Source organism: Pinus tabuliformis, chromosome 8 (assembly GCF_031772625.1).
Source record: "Pinus tabuliformis cultivar Carrire ecotype Pingquan chromosome 8, CPIR1, whole genome shotgun sequence".
Lineage (NCBI taxonomy): Eukaryota > Viridiplantae > Streptophyta > Pinopsida > Pinales > Pinaceae > Pinus > Pinus tabuliformis.
The window spans coordinates 2,012,718,746-2,012,740,948 of NC_142294.1; positions in this window are offsets into that span (position 1 = coordinate 2,012,718,746).

The following is a 22,203-nucleotide window of genomic DNA, read 5'->3' on the forward strand; positions in this document are numbered from 1 at the left end:
CTATTTTTAGCTTCAGGGGCGCTACCCCTGAACCCGCGCTAGGGGATCTCTAGCCCCCAGACCCCCCAGCTGAGGGGGATTTACCCCCCCCACACCCCTCCACGTGGAGGGGTGTATAGCTTTCCTGGGTTATACATCCGGTTGAAACCTTTGAATAAAGAAGATAATCAGGCTCCACACCTAAAGTATTTCTTAACTTTCATTTATGATTTCTCCAAACGCACTTGGATATACTTCTTAAAACTCAAGAGTGAAGTCTTTAACATGTTCTTGGACTTTAAGGCCTTTTTTCAAAAACAATCTGGACATCAAATTCTTAAGCTAAGATTTGGCAATGGCAGAGAATATGCTAACAAAAAATTCATCAACTTTTGCGTTGAGCATGGAATTCAATTGCAACATATTGTTCCATATACTCCACTTCAAAATGGTGTAGCTAAAAGGAAGAATCAGACCTTAAAGGAAATGAGTAATTGTATGCTTCAATCTAAAGGAATTAGTCTTAATTTTTTGGAAGAAGCAATTAACTATGCAAATTACATAGTAATCACACTCCTACTAAGGATTTAAAGAATATCACTCTAGAAGAAGAATGGATCTCCATTAAACCAAATGTAAGTCACTTTCATTTTTTTGGAAGTGAAGCATGGGCCCATATTCTAGATGGGAAACATAAAGTCGTAGAACCTGTTAGCCTCCTGTTGCAACAGGGTTTCATCTTTCATGATTGACATTTTTACATGCCAAATATGTCATACTTTGCAGGCTGCAGTGTTCCATATTTCCATAGGATGCCATGAAGTGTGCTAGTTCAAAGGCACTGCTGTATTCCAATTTTGATGAGTTGTTCCAGTTTTGAAGAGTTTTCATTTAAGGGAGGACCAAACAATCTAATCTTGGTCTCCCTAGGTTTCAATTTCCTATTTTAGAATATAGAGAATGCATCTGACCAAACAGTTTAATCTTGGTAGATCTGTAGATAGGTAGAGAATCAAAGGGACCCAACTGCTTAATTTGGGCCCTGGCAGAAATAAGTGTAGATTTAGATAGGAATCATTCAAAAAGAAAAAATTGTAAAGCTGGGTCTGCAAGTCTAAGTGCACCCAAATCAAAAGAAGAAAAAATGTTAGGTAAGTAGGCTGGGTAGGTAGCTGTGAGGTTGCAGAATGATGATTTATGATCAATTTTGTGTTACAAAGTGTTTTATCTCTTCAGATCACAGTGCAGACAGTTTTTCATCTGGAGGAGCTCGAGCTAGACATAACTAACTTCCCCTTCTTCTCATTTCTCAAGTCACTTACTAATTTTCTGAAAGAGGTAAAGATCTGCTTGGTTCCTCTTAGTTCATCATTTTCCATGTCATTTGCCTTAGTGGAGATCTGCTTCGCTCAAGGATTTCATTTCTTTACAAATTCTTTTCCCCAAAATTAGCCTAAGGTCCCCCACCTTAGCGCCTTCTTATCATCTCCATATTAACTACTAACTCTAGTATATAACTCCCTATCAGTTTTCCCCCTTCCCCTACTAAAAGAATGTATATAAAACTCCCCTATGTAAATATCCCCTCCCTGGCAATATAGCCATATTTTCTAAGTCATGGAAAAAACAGTCCATCTGGGGCTGCCATTAGCCCATCCGTGTCTTGGAATTGGTCTAACACCTGGTTAGACTAATAGCCATTCCCCTAATTCTACAATGCCCCTGGTGCCACCCTCCCCCTAAATTTGGGCTTGTAAATATTCAAATCCCGCCCACACAAACCTCCGAAAAAAAAAAAAAAAAAAAAAAAAACCATATTTTCCCCTTTTCCCAAAGTCTCACCCCTGAAAATAATAATCCGCATGCATTAACCCACATAACCCACAAACTCCGCCATTCCCTAAGTTTTAAACCCACCGCCACGCCATATTAAAAATGGAATATTCCCTGAATATTCCCACCCCTTATCCCTCCGTTGCCTCGTCCCAGCCGCCAACCATTAGATCGGCTGCCCCACAGATCTACGGTGGGCGGGCCTTCCTGTCCCCCGACGTGCCCGAAGGTTAGCGTCCGGGAGATGGGTGGTATTGCCGCCATACTCCCGCCACGCGTCACCTCCTGGGCTGTGGCAGAGCCCCCTCTGACAAAACCACTCATGCCTAAAGGCAGTGTGCCCCAAAACCGGAAATCGCCTCTTGCCCAGTGACATCACCCGCTTGCGTCACCCCCCTGCCCAATCACCATGACACGTCATCCGCCTGTGTGGCCTCCTTCCACTCTACCGCCGAGTCACCCTGCCACGTGCCCTGCCACCGTGTCACCTACCATACTGCCACGTCACTTCCGTACGTGATGACATCATCATGCTGACGTCATCCCGCCACGTCATCTTGCTGACATCATCACTGATGTCACCCGCCATACAAAGTCCCATCATGCTAACGTCATGCTGACGTCATCATTAGTTTTTAGCGCGAAGGGCGAAAATCGCACTCCGGAGCCCTGGAATTAGTTTCTGAGGCAGTTTTTGATGAGCAATTTGGATAAAATAGGCCAAAGTGGGGAATCTTTTCATTACGCAGCCCCCAGCAAGCCCGAAAGGCGCCAAATGACCCATTTTTCTTCATGAAGCTTGCCGAAAGGAGCAGAAGACAGGTTTGAGGAAGACAAAGAGCTGAACAACGGTCATTAATGTTGATTTAACGCACGGTACATCAAAGCAGCAGCCCGGTTTATTGTCAGAGAGTATCAGAGAAGGAAGAAGAGCCAAAGAGTAGCAGTCAAGATTTTTAAGGGGCTCGAAGCACCTGAGCATTAATGAACCCCCTCAGCAAAGTCAAATTAAGAGGCGTAAGCCCATCCTTGCCCTCAAATCAGAGTTAAAGCTTTAAATGCAGATAGATAGCAAAGAAGTAGAAACCCATACTGTTATGAAACCAGCTCAAGAAAAGATAGAAAAGAAAGATCAATGCCTTAGAATTCAGCCTCTTCGAGGGGGCAACCTCCTTTACATTACATAAATGAACAATTCTTGGATGATACAAATGACAAAACCTCCTTTCTATATATAGGAGTCTAAGGAGTCACCATATAATCCAGCCGACCTAACAATAATAATATAAAGCCACAAAAATAACAATAGAGGGATTCTATGGGGCACAGAAATAACAATATGGGGGTAATAGGGGCACAACAATATAAATAAGGGGTATAACTACAATAGTAATGGGGTAATCACTAGTATTATAGGGACCCAACATGCCCCTCTCCTTCAAAAAAGTGTTGTCCTCAACGCTTGAGCAGTTCTGGATACTTCTGCATAAAATTCTCATCCTCCCATGTGGAATCTTCAGCGGATAAGTTCTTCCACTTGATAAGATACTCTGAAATTGATCGATTTCGTAGCTGTCGAGTTCTTGTTTCTGTGACTGCTTCTGGTTCCAATATAATTTTTCCTTCCTCGTCAAGTTCTGGCAATATTGTTTGAACTGGGAGCTTGTCGCCTATAACCTTCTTTAAACATGAAACATGGAAAACTGGGTGCAATCGAGAAGCTGCAGGAAGCTCCAATTTGTATGCCATAGTACCAATCTTTTCCAACACCTTGTACGGACCATAATACTTTGGTGATAATTTATTATCCTTCTTAGCTTGCTTTAGGGACATTTGCTTATATGGTTGTAGCCGTAGGAATACCCAATCACCTACATCAAAACTTCTTTCACTGCGATGTTGATCTGCCTGTTGTTTCATTCTATTTTGTGCCAACACGAGGTTATCCTTTAAGAGTTGGAGGACTTGTTGTTGATGTTCGATGTGATGTTCCACTGCCTGAACCTTAGAATTTTCTCTTAAATATGATGTGATTGATGGTGGTTGGTACCCATAAAGTGCCATAAATGGGGTCATTTTTGTTGCTGTATGGAAGGAAGTGTTATACCACCATTCAGCCAAAGGAAACCATTTGACCCATTGTGTCTGTTTATCAGATACAAAGCAACGAAGATATCCTTCCAAACATTTGTTTACTATCTCAGTTTGCCCATCAGATTGAGGATGATAAGATGAGCTATGAGCTAACTGAGTACCAAGACAAGAAAATAATTCTGTCCAAAAATTTCTAGTGAAAATGGGATCTCTGTCACTTACAATAATCTTTGGATTTCCATGTAGCTTTTGAACTGTTTCCATAAATGCAGTAGAAACTGTACTGGCTTTAAATGGATGTGATAATGCACAAAAGTGTGCATACTTGGTAAGTCTGTCAACTACCACCATGATGACACTCTTTCCCTCAGACTTGGGTAAACCTGTGATAAAATCCATTGAAACCTCCTCCCAACGTTGGCTTGGAATGGATAAAGGTCTAATAGACCCGGTGTCTTAATTGTTTCAACTTTATTTTGTTGGCAAACCAAACATTCCACCACAAACTTTTGAATATCTGATTTAAGGCCATCCCAAAAAAATTCCTTCTTAACCCTGTGGTAAGTTTTTAAAAATCCTGAGTGCCCTCCTAAGGGAGAAGTGTGCAATTCCATAAGAATCTTTTGTTTTAGCTGGGAATTCTTACAGAGGTATAAGCGATCTTTGTACCATAACGAATCATTTTTCCAGCTAAATGTATCAGAAGTACTAGAATCTTGTTGTAGCTTTCGAATAAGTGCCCACACTTCTTCGTCATTCTTCCATTCCTCCTTTGCTTCGTTTATCCAATCTGGTTGGATAATAGAAATGGCACACAACAATGCTTCCATATCCTCATCCTTTCTTGAGAGTGCATCTGCCACCACATTTTGCTTCCCTTTTTTGTAGATGATTTCAAAGTCATAACCCAACATCTTTGTGACCCACTTTTGTTGCTCTTCAGAGGATAATCTTTGTTCTAAAAAGTATTTAAGGCTATCATGATCCGTTTTTACCTTGAAGTGTCTTCCCATTAGGTAGGGTCACCATTTCTTAAGTGCATGGAGTATTGCCAACATTTCCTTCTCATAAATAGCTTTGCTTAAAAACTTTCCCTTGATTGGATGACTTTCAAAAGCAATGGGTCTTTCATCTTGCATTAGAACAGCACCAATTCCATTTCCTGAAGCATCACATTCCACAATAAAGGTTTTTGTGAAGTCCGGTGTAGCTAAGACCGGTGCTTGGCACATTGCCTCTTTAAGATGTTTAAAGGCCTTTGTTGCTTCCGGAGTCCATGAAAATGAATCTTTCTTCAATAATGTTGTTAGAGGTGCTGCTATTCTCCCATAATTCTTAATGAACTTGCGATAATACCCTGTCAACCCAAGAAATCCTCGCAGATGCTTTATGGATGTGGGGATTTTCCATTCCTTAATGGCTTTAATTTTGCTAGGGTCTACCTTAACTCCTTCATGAGATACAATATGACCCAAATATTCCACCTCCTGGACTCCAAAGAAACATTTGGATCTTTTTGCATATAATTGTTTCTCCTCCAATAGTTGTAGCACCTTGTCAACATGTTCAACATGATCCTTCCAAGACTTGCTGTAGATTAGTATATCATCAAAAAATACCAACACAAATTTTCTAAGGAATGGTTTGAAAATTGAATTCATCAAACCTTGAAATGTTGAAGGTGCATTGGTAAGGCCAAAAGGCATGACCAAAAATTCATAATGACCCTCATGAGTTCTAAATGCCGTTTTTGGAATGTCTTCAATCTTCATTCTGATTTGATGATATCCTGAACGAAGATCCAACTTGGTGAAGTAAATTGATCCATGCAATTCATCCAGTAATTCATCAATGACAGGAATGGGGAACTTATCTTTAATAGTGAGCTTGTTGAGCTCCCTATAATCTGGACACATGTGCCATGATCCATCCTTCTTGTGCACCAATACTACTGGAGCTGAGAAAGAACTTTGACTCGGTTGAATTATACCAGCCTCTAGCATTTCTGCAACCATACGTTCAATTTCACATTTTTGGACATATGGATATCTGTACGGCTTGATGTTTGGAGGAACACTTCCTGGAATCAGATGAATAGCATGATCATGATCACGCATAGGTGGGAGACCTTTGGGAGTCTCAAATACCTTGGAATGATTGTCCAGGACTTTTTGGAGATCTGGAGAAATAGATGATTCCAATGTGGAAACATCTAGCGAACATAATTGTGCAATTACACCTCTTTGCTCCTTTTTTAGAAGCTTTGTCATGCCATTAGAGCTGATTATCTTTCCTGGTTTCCCTGCAATACCCCTTAATTCAACTTCCTTTCCTTCCACAGAAAATTTCATGAAAAGTTCTTGAAAATTAAAAGCTATTGTACCCAAGGATTGTAGCCATTGGACTCCTAGTACAACATCAGCACCTCCCATTGGAATGGAAAGCATTGGGCTAGTCAATACATATTCTCCCATGGATAGCTTGATATTATGGCACTTTCCAGAACAATTTATTGTTCCTCCATTTGCAATCATCACTTGACACTCTGGTGCTGGATATAGGAAGCAATTCAATTCTTTTGCTACCCTACAATGAATAAAATTGTGGGTGCTTCCTGAATCAATCAACACTATTACCTTTTTCTTCTTGATTTGTCCTTCTATCTTGATGGTTTGAGGAGTGGTAATTCCTGCCAATGCATTACAAGATATGGTCGGATTTATTTGTTCTTCATCTAGGCTTTGTTCCTGGAATATATCCTCTTCTTTTGACCTTTCTTGCTCCTTTTCTTCTTCCTCTTCACAATCTATGTAGAATAATTTCTTCTCAGCACACTTATGACCTTTTGTGTATTTGCTATCACAATTGTAACAAAGCCCTTTTGCTCTTTTTTCTTCCAATTGTTGTGGTGTCAACCTTGTAGGTTGTGGAAGACTATGGGCAACAACACTTCCGTCTTTATAGTTGTGAATGGTATGCTTCCTAGTTGCCATAATTTTGCTTTCCATTTTTCTTGCTAACCTGAATGCCTTCTCTAATGAATCAGGTTCCCAAAGGCGCACATCATGTTGGATATTATCCTTTAAAGACCCTATGAACACATCAATCCTATGCTCCTCTGGAATATCTTTTACCCTTATGTTCAATTTTTGGAACTCCTCAATGTGCTCCATTATTGAACCCTTTTGTTTGAGACTTATCAATTGGCTAAAAAAAGTGTTGCTTTTTGTATCCTCATAATGTGCTATCAATTCTTCCGTAAAAATTCCCCAAGTGATAAATTGTTTACGAGAACAAAGCCATTGATACCATACAAACTGATTTGGTTCCAAATATAAAGTTGCCATACGTACCTTTTGTGTGTTTTGCACATTATTGAGATCGAAGAATTGCTCCATCTGTAATATCCATGTGGCGGGATCCTTGCCATCAAAATTCCTCATATCGATTTTTGGAATATGGTGGGTCTTCAATCCAACATTAGAGTCTATGGAATCATGATTAAAATTTCTTTTGTTCACATCATGAGTTTCCTTTACAACCTTTTCACCATTAGTAAGTATTTCTTGTAGAAAATTTGTCAAATCTGTCTTCAAATCTGCCATGTCTGTCTTCAAATCTATCCTCAAATCTGTCTTCAGATCATCCATCTTAGCTTCCATGCCCTTTATCTTAGATTCCATGCCATTTATCTTAGATTCCACGCCATTTATCTTAGCATCTGTTAGCTTTTGTGAGCGTGACATTTGTTGCACTTGTTCTTGTAATTTTGATATATCATGTAGCATTTCTTCCTCTTCTTCATGAGTCATGCTAGAGCTTTCAGGTTCCTTACTAGGTGTTTGCATTTTCTTTCCTCGGGGCATCAGTTACCGATAATAATGCTTTACTATGCCCTTTGAATTCCTTCAAACCAATCTTATGCAAAAATTAAAAAAAAAACTACACACCTTTTATTTACTTTGTAGAAGCCTGATATTGAATCTGCTGTATCTCTATAATTTCGAATCATCCAGTTCTGAAATTGTGACTTGTAGTAGCCTTGTATGTCCTCTTTCCAATGCCACTAGCTTGATCCAAATTGGATTCTCCAAGAAAGAGTTATGCACAATCTCCCGCAGTGACCTGATTATAGACTATTTCAGTAGAGCGAACTTGTATGAAGTGCCACGTGTCACTGCTTCAACCTTTGACTCTGAAAAATATATAAACAAAAACTAAAGTCCATCCTCTTTCTGTACCTTCTTACAAAATTTCAATCCGATGCTCAGAAAGAAAGTTATGAGGATTTTCCCCAGGTCACTTGTTTTGAGTGTAATTCAGGAGTCTGCAAAAAGACCAACTTCCTCAGATCATATCTCCGAAAATGTCGCACGAAAAGCTCTGAAATTTAGACCCAAGGTTCAGCACGATTTCTTCTCAAATGGGTTTTTTTTGTGACTTCTGAAACGTCACAGAAAAAAAAGTTATAGCGAAAATGCCATGATGACCTGTTTGGAGCAGCGAAACCCTAGAATCCGAAGCTCTGATACCAAACGTTATGAAACCAGCTCAAGAAAAGATAGAAAAGAAAGATCAACGCCTTAGAATTCAGCCTCTTCGAGGGGGAAACCTCCTTTACATTACATAAATGAACAATTCTTGTATGATACAAATGACAAAACCTCCTTTCTATATATAGGAGTCTAAGGAGTCACCATATAATCCAGCCGACCTAACAATAATAATATAAAGCCACAAAAATAACAATAAAGGGATTCTATGGGGCACAGAAATAACAATATGGGGGTAATAGGGGCACAACAATATAAATAAGGGGTATAACTACAATAGTAATGGGGTAATCACTAGTATTATAGGGACCCAACACATACACATTTATTGCAGAAAACACTGCACCAAGCCACCGAGGAGTACATCATTTACTCAGTTTTGATACGGCCGCCCTCAGCACAGCCCGAGATATTTTCATGCATTTATTTCTAATAGAATTAGGTCAATTAACCATTTTTTATGACCTGTTTTAGGTCAAGATGTAATAAAATCAGTTATAGAGAGTTTTTCCCTATATATACCACTCTCTACATTGTTTCAAGCATTGGTCAATTGAGAATTTTCACTAGAGACTCGCATTGTATACCTGAGTTTTTTCTATAACCAAAGATTGTTGAAAGCTTGGAGAGCAAACTGCTTGTTGTTAATGAATGTTTTGAAGAAATGAAGATGGAATTCTTGTGCTGCAGCTTGAAACAATAAGTGCATCTTACCTTTGTTTTATTGTTTATCACTATCTAAATAGCAGAAAGAAAGAATAGCTTAGAATTTGTTTAAATACACTCTATGCTCATTTTCTGCTATTTCCTTATGTTTTCCTCTGAATGAATTGGTTATGAATATGAATTCCTCCGGGCTCATATTTACCCCTATTCACATGTGTTTGCCAATTATCTAGGGTTCTTAAATACCCCTAGGTAGAGCTCTGTTACCTACATATGTTAAGCTGATTGAGAGATTCTTAACTGCCTCTCGTTACTTAGCATTCTTTCCGTCATTTAAACCTAAAACATTGTTTCATGCACAACTATCTTGCTCCATTTTCCCTTATTGTGACCAAGGAAATGCACCAGCAGTCCTCCTCCTTGACTCCACGCCCAATGGTTTGAAACACTTAGACTGTGCTATGCCTCTCTACCTGAAACATCGATTTTCCCACCAAAACAGAACAAAAAACCCCTAAACTCAACAGCTAGCCTAAGATCATTTTCAACAAAGCTAAATCCAAAAGAGAGAGCCCTCTCTGATTGCAGGTGGGCTAGAACCTGCAATCCAAAGTTGGTTTGTGGTTACCTTGGCCGTATCCCTTACTCCAACCTGGGGACAACCTTAGTGATAACATAATGGCGACTCCACTGGGGAACATCCTCAGTTAATTTCACGAAGAAGGTTGGACAAATCCCCTAACAAGGTCAATTTTCTAATTGCTGTATATTTCTTAAAACTACAGATGAAGCCTGAATGTCAGCTAGGAAGCCTTTGAAACTATTTCTGTTTTACATTAGCAGAATTAAATAAAAGTTGCTTCAGTCAATCTTCATGCTAGTTTTAAGATATACATAGCCATTCCAAAATCTTATCTGCCCCTTGTTAATTACAAAAATATTCCCATAAAAATACCCAAAAAACAATTCGGAAGCTGGCTCCCAAGAAGAATCCATGATATACAAGGTCAAATCGCGATCCAAACCCTCTAGCTGTTTTTGAAAACCCTAACATAATCCCAAAAATCCTTAGGAAGCAAGAAAGACAAGAAAATTTTGTTGATTTAAGTCCTGAAATAGCTTACCCTAGTTGTATTCTGACTCCTGTCAAGGTTTTGTTTCGTTCAGCCCTTGTTTCCCCTAGTTCATCATCTACACCTCAAACTCCTCCTTCCACACCTTCATTCACTGCACATACTACCACTACTGTTGTTTCCAGCGTTCCAGTTACTCCTGTGATCCCCGTTACTCCAGTTGTTCCATTTATCCTCGTTGTCCCACTTATCCCTGCCAATATGGCTAATAGATATGCACCCCTGCAATTACCTGCTAATGCTGGGGCTTTACCTCAAGAGTACCAATCTAAAATCACATATTTTGATAGTATTGGCCCTTTTACTGCCATTCAACATACCAAAAATATGCAAGACTATTTTGAAAACTACGAAATAGATGATGATAGCGTGAGAATGATAATTTTTGTTCAGAGTCTAACAGGTGATGTGAGAACTTGGTTCAGATCACTCCCTGCAAATTCCATAACCACCCCTGATGAGCTTTACCAATCCTTTACCAATAGATGGGAGAAAAAGAAATACCACTTGCACATACTAGCTGAATATGATACAATTAAACGAGGTCCTCAAGAGACTGTTTTGGAGTACTATGCAAGATTCAATAATGTTCACAACGCAATACCACAAAACCTAAGGCCTTCCCCTGATCTGGCCTTGTACAAATTTCCGGATGGTTTTGACCCTGATATGGCATATCAGTTAAAAGAAAGAGCTCCTCAGAACCTTGCAGACATGCAAAACGTTGCTGTCAGTGTTGAGGCTAACCTAATTGCCAAGAGAAATAGAGCTAGAATGGAAAGAAGAACCACCTTTAAGGAAGAACCCTTGGCCTTTGATCAAAAGCGTGATGCTATTATTAATGGCCTACAAAGGCTAGGAGAAAGAGTAGAGAATGTTGAGAGAAAAGCATCATGGGAAGGACAACAGTCCAATACCATAAGGAATCTAAATTTTAGGAAAACGCAGAACACAAATGCTGGTAGGTCCCCCAAGACCATGACATAAGACCCCCTTTTAAAGATAACTATGTTGAAGGATCTACTTCTAGTGAATCCATAGAGGACACTCACATGAACTTGATGGATCTAAAGGGTGAGTACCAAACTGTCCTGTCCCAAGAAGACCAAAATGAACTCGATTACAATCAGTTTCAAACTAAATCTGGTGAGTGTTTTGATTTTAAACAAGGATATGATACTGTTGTGTATGAAGTACACAAACAATATAAGCTGAGAACTAGGACCATTGATATTTTGGAACCTAGTAATACAAAGGATGGAAAACAGCCCAACAAGACCAAAGGCAAGGCTGTCATAACAGAACCCGCGGATACAAATGTTCCAAACCCGCATCAAGTGACTGTAGAAGACATAACAGAAATACAGCGTTCCAAAGATCAGCCTTTACCACCTTCTCCCTCGAAACAAAGCTCAGACATTGTTCCAAAAAACTTTCCTAGAACTAAAAAACCGCAAGCTATCAGTCCTCATAACGCTGATAAACAAGAGAAAATCACAGATAATTTAAATGAAAAGGAAAAAACTGCCTTTATCAACACTAAGACTCCATTGGAAAAACCATTTAATTTAGAGGTAGAAATATCTAAGTTGAAAATATCCATCCCTCTCTCAGAAGTTGCCAAACACGATGTATATAGGCAACAAATTCAAAGGTCACTTCAAATTCCAGAAAACAAGGACGATGTAAATGTTTTGGATGATTCCCCTGAATTGCTGTTTGGTCCAGAAGTTAATGGAAAGTCAACATATGGACCTATTCCACCCTTCTACGCAGTTTGCATATACATGACAAAGTTTTGCACAATGCTATGTTTGACTCAGGGGCATTGCACAATCTAATGCCCAAAGCAGTTATGGAAAAACTGAACCTTGACGTTACAAGACCTTACAAAGACTTGTACTCATTTGACTCAAGTCAAGTGAAATGTCTAGGCCTCATCAAAGATCTGTGTGTCTCCTTAGTTCAATATCCAAATAAGACCATCCTCATGGATGTAGTGGTCGTTGATATTCCACCAAAGTACGGTATGCTCGTATCAAGATCATGGGGAGCAAAGCTCCAAGGATCCCTTCAATTAGACCTTTCCTATGCTACCATTTCAGTCTTTGTGCAACCAAAGAGACTGTACAGAGAAACGCTGATGAAATATGTGGTGAGTAGTGAGAGCAAGCCTGAAAATTTTCCCATTTATTCAATCCATTCAGATATGGATTCCTTTATTTTGTTTAATGACGATACAAATTCTCCATCCAAGAATGAGCCCTTGGCCCAAGAACAACAAGCACAAATCAATGAAGAATCGATTGCACACACTGATGAAACTGTCACAACAGTTATTGCAACTAGCATGCAAGAAGAACTTCCCCAAATAGAAATTTCAAATCTGCCCAATCCTAAGTTGATTGACACTTTAGGCATCAACCACAAGCAAGAAATCACATGGTATTTAGAATTTGATGGCTCTGTTAACAAGTTAGGAGCAGGGGCAGGTGTCTGGATTCACAATACATATAACAACCATGCAGAAGGTCATGCCTACAGACTGAATTTTAAATGCACAATAACATGGCAAAGTATGAGGCTCTGCTGTTAGGCCTTAAACTGCTCAAAGATCTATGAGCTGCTAAAGTGTCTATTTTAGGAGACTCTGATTTAATCATACAACAAATGAAAGGTAATTTTGTTACCAACGACAATAGAATGAGAACCTATAGGACTGCTGCCACTAATATACTCAATGCATTCACTGAATTCAAGCTTGACAAAATTTCAAGAGAACATAACATTCATGCACATAGCCTAGCCACCTTTGCTAGTACATGCAAGCTTCCTTTTGACCCAAACCATCACTTCACAGCTGAAATAAAACATAGGCCCGCTGTCCCAAATAACATCATAGATTGGCAGGTGTTCGAAAATGACGTCCAGATTAATAATTTCCTTACCCTTCATCATGAATTTTCAAATATCAACATTGACTTGGATGCTATGATAGATTCAGAACAGCAAAGAAAAGACGATCAGCAAGCTATAACAGCTGCAACAGCCAAGCAAATCCTGAACCCAACTATTTTTGACAAAGAAAACATAGAACACCTGAAACAAATGCATTTGGAAGACATTGCTAAAGCAGAGGCAGAAATCATTGAGCTGAAAGATAACTTTCTGCCTGCTGGCTTAACCCCATTAGAAGACATGTTTGACACCAATGACGTTCCTAGAAAGCCGAAATTGCAACCCATAAACACTGATATAGAAGAACACAACATTTGGGACAACAGAAAATCCAAAAATGATTAAACTATCCAAAAATGTGCCACCCGATCAAAAGCCCAAGTACATTAATTTGTTCAAAGAATTCCAAGATGTATTTGCTTGGAGCTGTTAACACCCAGGTTGTTCCCTATGACTCCCAAGGGAATACGGCCGGGGTAACCACTAACCAATCTTTGGATTGCAGTTTCTAGCCAAACTACAATCAGAGATTGGTTAGTGGTTACCCCAGCCGTATTCCCTTGGGAGTCATAGGGAACAACCTGGGTGTTAACATAATTGGCGACTCCGCTGGGGACTCCTTAAAATTTTCTAATTACTGTATATCTCCTAAATCTACAGATGAAGTCTGAATAAACAGCCAGGAAGCCTTCAGGACTGTGTCTGTTTTACATTAACAGGTTCAGATAAATGCTGCTTCAATCAATCTTCATGTTAGCTTTGAGAAATATACAGCCATTCCAAAATCTTGCCTAGTCCTTACAGATATAAAAATATTCCAAAAAACATACTCAAAAAAAGGTTCAGAAGCTGGCTCCTAAAAGGGAAACCAGACACACTAGGTCAAACCCTGACCCAAATCCACCAGCAGTTTTTGAAAATCCAAATACAATCCCCAAAATAATTAGGAAACAGCAAAGGCAGGAAAATCCTAGTGTTTTGAGTCCTGACACAGCTCACCCTGAACCAGTTCCAACTCCTATCAAGGTTCTATTTCGGTCTACTCCTGTTTCCTCCAGTTCACCATCTACATCTCAAATCCCTCCTTTCACACCTTCATCCACTGCACATATTCCCTTGACCAATACTCTAGTGTCCACCTTTCCCACTACCCCTGTTGTACCAATCGTCCCTGTTATCCCATTTGTCCCTATCAATCCCATAAACCCTGCAAATATGGCCAATAGGTATGCACCCTTGCAGTTACCTGCTAATGCTCCAGCCTTACCTCAAGACTATCAATCCAAGATCTCATATTTTGACTCCACTGGCCCTTTCAAAGCTATTCAGCACGCCAAAAGAATGCAAGACCATTTTGAGAACTATGAAATCGATGATGACAGTGTGAGAATGAGGATGTTTGTTCAAAGCTTGACTGGGGATGTAAGAACTTGGTTCAGATCACTTGCTATAAATACTATCACAACTCCTTATGAGCTCTATCAAGCCTTTACTAACAGATGGGAGAAGAAGAAAGACCCCTTGCACATACTTGGTGAATATGATACAATCAAAAGAGGTCCCCAAGAGACTGTCTTGGAGTATTGTGCAAGATTCAACAATGTATACAATGCAATACCACAAAACTTAAGACCTCCTCCTGATTTGGCCTTGTACAAATTTCCTGATGGTTTTGACCCTGATATGGCCTATCAGTTGAAGGAGAGAGCTCCTGAAACCCTTGCAGATGCCCAAAAGGTTGCTGTCACGGTGGAAGCTAACCTGATTGCCAAAAGAAACAGAGCAAGGTTGGAAAAGAGAACCACCTACAAAGAAGAACCCTCGGCCTTTGATCAAAAACTGGATGCAATACTCACTGGTATGAAGAGATTAGGTTATAGAGTGGAATCTGTTGAGAGAAAGTCATCATGGGAAGCACCACAAAACAACCCTCCTAGGAATCCAAATTTTAGGAGAACTCAAAATCCAAATGTTGGCAAGGCCAGTTCTGACCCAGACATAAGACCCCCTTTCCAAGAGAATTATGCTGAGACTTCCACATCAAGTGAACCCAATGAAGATCCCCACATTAATTTAATGGGTTTGGATGGTGAAAGTCAAGTCTTTTTAACACAAGAAGATCATGAGAATGATGAAATCAAGCTGTTCCAAACCAAATCAGGTGAGTCATTTGACTTTAAACAAGGCTATGACACAGCTGTTTATGAAGTCCATAAACAATACAAGTTAAGGAGTAGAACTGTAAATGTAACACAGCCTGAAAAGATAAAGGACAGCCAGCAGCCCAAAAGAGCCATAGTCACAGAGCCAAATGACACAACGGAATCACTTGCAAAGGAAGTAACCATCGAAGAAGTCACTGAACCATTTTCTTCAAAACAGCAGCCCATGGCTACATCATCCTTGCACCCTAACCCAAGTGTCACTCCTCAAGAGATGAGCAAGAAGGACAAGCCTCAAGATCAAGATAAGAATCAAGAAGAAGAGTTAGTGAACAAGGAAAGAACTGTCATCCACAGCCAAAAGACCCAATCTGAAAAACCCTTTGACCTAGAAACTGAAATTAGCAAATTAAAGGTAGCTATTCCTCTTTCAGAACTAGCCAAGCATGACATTTATAAACAACAAATCAAGAAGTCCCTTCAACTTACTAACAACAAAGATGATGTCAATGTGCTGGATGATACCCCAGAATTGTTGTTCGGTCCAGAAGTTGATGGAAAAACAGTAGTCACAGGGGTCTTACCTTTTTATGTCAGTTTACATGTTCATGATAAGATATTACACAATGCAATGTTTGACTCAGGTGCCTCTCACAACCTCATGCCAAAAGCAGTCATGGAAAGACTTAATCTAGATATTACAAGGCCATATAAGGACCTATTCTCCTTTGACTCCATCCAAGTTAAGTGCTTAGGTCTAATAAAAGATCTGTGTGTGTCCCTTGTTCAGTACCCAAACAAAACAATTCTAATGGATGTTGTAGTTGCTGATATCCCACCCAAGTATGGGATGCTGTTATCAAGGTCATGGGGGGCTAAACTTCAAGGTTCCCTACAACTGGACATGTCATATGCCACCATCTCTGTTTTTGGGCAACCAAAGAGACTATACAGAGAAACACTAATGAAATACATGGTCAGCAGTGAAGAAAAGCCCCAAAACTTTCCCATATATGCTGTCCATTCAGACATAGACTCATACATTCTCTTCAATGATAATACAACTCTCTCAAATAATGAGGTTGAACCCAAGACACTCATACAAGAGGAAGACACTAATAAGCAAACTGCTACCCAAGAAACAATGATTAAGCAAACATTAAACACAACTGCTGCCCTAGAAAACAAACCAGATGGTAAACCAGAGCTTCAACTTACAATTCCAGCACACAAGGAGGTCATTAAGTTCTCCCCGGAACAAGAGATCCTATGGTTCCTTGAATTTGATGGGTCAGTCAACAAATTAGGGGCAGGAGCTGGAGTTTGGATACATAATAAACAACACAGTCATGCAGAAGGCCGAGCCTATAGACTGAATTTCAAGTGTACTAATAATATGGCAGAATATGAAGCTCTTTTACTAGGCCTCAAGCTAGCAAAGTCCCTACAAGCCATAAAAGTGTCAATTCTAGGAGACTCAGACCTAGTTGTCCAACAAGTAAAGGGAAATTTTGTCACCAATGACAAAAGACTGAGGTCTTATAGGTCTATTGTGTCTGAAATACTAAGCTTCTTCTCTGAATTTCAAATCACCAAAATTTCTAGGACCCATAATCTTCATGCTCATAGTTTAGCCACATTTGCAAGTACCTACAAGCTGCCTTTTGAGCCCCATCATTGCTTTACAGCTGAGGTAAAGCACAGACCTTCTGTCCCAAACAATGTCAAAGACTGGCAGGTATTTGAAGATGATACACAAATAAATAATTTCTTGACCTTACAACAAGAATTTGCAGGATTAAATATTGACACTGAAAGAGCAAGTCAATCACAAATACCTGAAAGAGCAAGTCAATCACAAATACCTGAAAGAGCAAGTCAATCACAAATACAGTTTGAACAGAATAACCACCCAATATCACCCAGAATAGTAAAACAAATGCTACATCCAACCATTTTCAACAAAGAAAACATACAACAAATTCAACAAAACACTTATGAAGAACTGCCTATTACAGAGGTTGAGATCATAGAGCTGAAAGACAATTTTCTCCCAACAGGCCTAACTCCATTAGAGGACATCTTTGATTCGAATGACATCACTAGAAAACCAAAAATGCAGCCCTTAAATGCAGCCATTGAAGAATGCAACATTGGCACTGTTGATAAGCCCAAGATAATAAAGCTATCTGCATCTCTGCCTCCTGATCAAAAACCCAAATACATTGACCTTTTCAAAAAGTTTCAGGACGTGTTTGCATGGGGCTATGAGGATCTGAAATCCTATGATACCTCTGTTATCCAGCATACTATCCCTCTCAAGCCTAATCAAAAGCCATTCAAACAAAAATTGAGAAGGATTAATCCCATGCTTCTCCCTTCAATTGAAAAAGAACTTCAAAAAATGTTTAAAGCTGGCATCATAGCACCAATAAGGTTTTCTGATTGGATTTCAAATTTGGTGCCCACAAGAAAGAAAACTGGTGAAATAAGACTATGTGTTGATCTTAGAAATCTAAACCAAGTGTCTCTCAAAGACAACTATCCCTTACCTAAGATGGATCACATTCTCCAAAGAGTGGTAGGGGACTCAAGGATTTCATTACTGGACGGATTCTCAGGTTTTAATCAAATCCTAGTGCACCCTGATGACCAAGACGAAATAGCATTCACAACCCCATGGGGAACTTTCAAATATGTGAAAATGCCTTTTGGATTGAAAAATGCAGGGGCAACATTTCAGAGAGCAATGGACATTGCTTTTGCCAAAGAGATTCATGACTTTCTTGTCATTTATTTGGATGACCTCACACCTTTCTCTAAATCTAACCAAGAACACTTGAAACACTTGAGGCAAATCTTCTTAACATGTAGGAAATATGGAATTTCCTTAAATCCCAAGAAATCTCTATTTGGTTTGGAAGAAGGTAAGCTGTTAGGACATATCATTTCAAAGGATGGCATAAGAATAGACCCAGATAGGATACAAGATATCTTACAAATGCCCCACCCAAGAAATGTAAAGGAATTACAAGCCTTTTTGGGTAAAATCAACTTCCTGAGGAGATTTATCCCAAATCTGGCCGAGTTGATCAGATTATTAAACAACATGCTAAAAAAGGATTCAAAAGTGAAATGGACAGTAGAAGCAAATCAAGCCTTTGAAGGCATAAAATTGGCCCTTACCCAAACCCCAGTCCTAACAAATCCTCAATTTGACAGGGAATTTATCATTTTTTCTTTTGCCTCCCAGCATACTATTGCTGCAGTTTTGTTACAGAAAGACGACCAAGGAAATGAGAAACCCATTGCTTTCTTTAGTAGAGCTCTTAGAGATGCACCTCTGAGATATCAAATCATGGAGAAACAAGCCTATGCTTTGGTCAAGGCAATTAAAGACTTTAGGATTTACATCCTTTATTCACATGTCATAGCTTATGTGCCAAGTCCCATTGTAAAAGACATACTCACTCAAGAAAATTTAGAGGGCAGAAGAGGAAAATGGATTGCCAACATTTTGGAATTTGATATTGAGATAAAACCAACAAAACTAATAAAAGGGCAAGGTTTGGCCAAACTAATGACAGAAGAAAACTTCCAAGCCTTAGACATAAACCAGCTAGACAATGAACCGGAGCTGGCGACTCCAAAGATCAATGTAGCCTTTGAACAATCCCCTTGGTATTCTGATATCTGTTACGTGTTACAAAACTTGTGTGCTCCACCAGGATTGTCCAGAACTAAGTGTAGATTCCTAAAAATGAAAGCTTCAAAATTTTGTGTTATGGATGGCAATTTGCTTTGGAAAAGCCATGAGGGTATACTACTGAACTGCTTGATTGAAAATGAAACTAACAATATCATGAAAGAATTTCATGCAGGTGACTGTGGTGGACACTTGTATTGGAAGTCCACTGTGGATAAGATTTTGAGGGCTGGTTATTATTGGCCTACTGTTTTCTCTGATGTCAAGAAATTTACCACTTCATGTCATAAATGCCAAGTGTTTGAGGGAAAGAGAAAATTATTGCCATTGCCTTTGAGGCCTGTTGCAACAGAGAGACCTTTTCAACAATGGGCTTGGATTTCATTGGGGAAATTCATCCCTCATCTTCAGGCCAACATAGATGGATTCTAACAGCTTCAGACTACTTTACCAAATGGATTGAAGCTATTCCATGCAGACAAGCTAATGATTCCACTATCATTCAGTTCCTTGAGACCAATATTCTGTCCAGATTTGGTTGTCCTGATAAGATAATAACAGACAATGCTGTTTCCTTCAGATCAAAGAAGATGGTGAATTTCTGCCACAAATTTCACATAACCTTGGGCCATTCTACTGCATATTATCCCCAAGGAAATGGCCTTGCTGAATCATCAAATAAAAGCCTTGTTAACATCATAAAGAAGGTGCTGGAAGAAAATAAGAAGAATTGGCATAAGAAGCTGGTCAATGCCTTATGGGCAGATAGACTAACAACCAAGAGATCAATTGGGGTCAGCCCATATGAATTGGTTTATGGATTAGAAGCCAAATTCCCTTCATCACTAGGAATTCCTGTTATGAAACTTCTTCAAGAAAGCCAAGCTGAGCCAAATGATATGCAAAGAAGGATCAATCAAATAATATGTTTGCAGCAAACTAGAGATCAAGTCTACAGCAGAGTTCAAGTTTTACAAGAAAAAGTAAAGAAAGCTTTTGATAGAAGGACCAAGGCAGAAGATTTCAACATTGGTGGCAAAGTCCTCAAGTGGGATTCAAGAAGGGAAGACAAAGGAAAACATGGAAAATTCGATTCCCTTTGGAGAGGACCATTTGCTGTCCAAGCAGTACAAGTAAACAATACTTATTTCCTTAAAAGTCTTAATGAAACTGATTTGGATGAAGGTCCTGTGAATGGCAAGATGCTGAAGCACTATTTTGACTACTACCCATAAGTACAGTCTAGTTTCCATTGTACATATTCAAGTGTATATATTACTCTCTGTAGGATGTAAAAATGCAGTTTCTCAAGTTTTATTAACTATCAGCAAAAGGCAAATAGGATCAGAGATCTACCAAGATGGGAAGAGCACAATTTTGGCATTTTAAAGCAGCATACTTCAAGTGTTGGTGAAAGCAGTCAAAGGCCAAGGCATTCTGACCTGCTGTTCTTGGTCTTTCAAATGAAAAACCATCCCCATGTGGAGCCACTGTTAGCTACCTATACCAATAGGTTTCATATTTCATGATTGGGAAAGAAAGTTCCAAATATGCTCTGCTTTGATGATGCAAAGATCCCATATTTCCAAGAGAAGACAAGGTGTGTATATAGCTTGATGGGTACTCAATTTTGATGGATGGTCCAATAGCTTAAGCTGGATCATGCCATGTTTTAAATTTTCAGTTGTAGAATAGAGAAAGAAGTCTGTCCAAACTGTTTAATCTTGGCAGACAAGTAGCTTAGGTAGAGAAGTAAGGTTCCCAACTGCTTAATCTAGGACCTTGGAGGAAATAAGGGTAGCATTAGATAGAAAATCAAAAGGAAAAAGCCAAAGAAAAGAAAAGGCAAATAAGGGTCTGCAAGTCTAAGTGCACCCTCCAAGAAGAAACAAAAAATGCTAGGCAAGTAGATGGGTAGGCAGATAGGGGTTGCAGAAATGTCATTCCTTACAATTGAATGTGTGATAACCTATTTACAAAGGAAAATCAATGGATTGAGAAGGTCTTCTTCTTCTCCATCAGCTTGCAGCAAAGCAAAGAAGCATGTCTAACTTCCCAATTTTCCCCTTTCCCATTCATTACTCACATCTCCTCATCAGTTGAGACTCATGGAAGAATTTGTGGTTTTATGGTGGTTCTTATTCCTTTAAAAGCCACATTTCTTGTCTAAAAATATTTTCATTTTGATCTACTCCCTAAGATAAGTGATTTTCAAATAAACTTAGTGATATCACTCCCCATCCACCCTTTTCATCTATATTAACCCCTAACATCTATTATGTAATTCCCCTATGTCACCCTTTTCCCTACTATTATAACACCATGGTGTATAAACCCCAAACATTGTACAAATATCCCTCCCCTTGGCATTATAGCCATATGTTCTCTGTCAGGGATCAAATTGACATCTGGTCAGTTTGAGAAACCTAAGCCTTACCCCCTTCCCCTTTCTGAATCCATTTGACCCATTAAGCCCTTTTATTGCTAAGAAAAACCTTTTGAAAAAACCCCTTTTACCCACAACCCGCTTCATTTGCAAAAAGCACACAAATACCCACTTTTTCCAACTTATCCAAAGTATGGGCGCGATATTATTTCCATTTGAAAATACAAAGAAAACCATATAATTCCGCCGAAACCAAAAGTTCCGCTGGGCACGCCTTCCAAAAGATATATTATTTTAAATCTCGCCCCCCTTCCGTATTGTCCGATCACCTCACTGATCTGTCAACCGTCCGATCAAGCGCCTTTGATCGGACGGCCATTATGCATATCGGGTTGGGCCCGACGTCCGAAAATTAGCACCCGAGAAACTGTCAGAGAGTGACATCAGGCCTCTACCACGCGTCACCCTCACAATTTCTCGGGTCGCCCTCTGACAAAACCGCGACCGTATCTAAGGCGGTCCGAGAAAAAACCATTACCACTTATGATTTACCGCCGGTTTTGCTATGCCTGCGTCATCACCACGTCAGACCCACATCAGTGCCACCCCGCCATCGCGTCAGCACTCTTGTCCGCCCCTGCGCTGATATGTCTGCCACCTCATTATCCCCGTGGACCAATCGCAGCTTGCCACATCACCCGGTGACGTCATGCTGACGTCATCCGACCTTGAC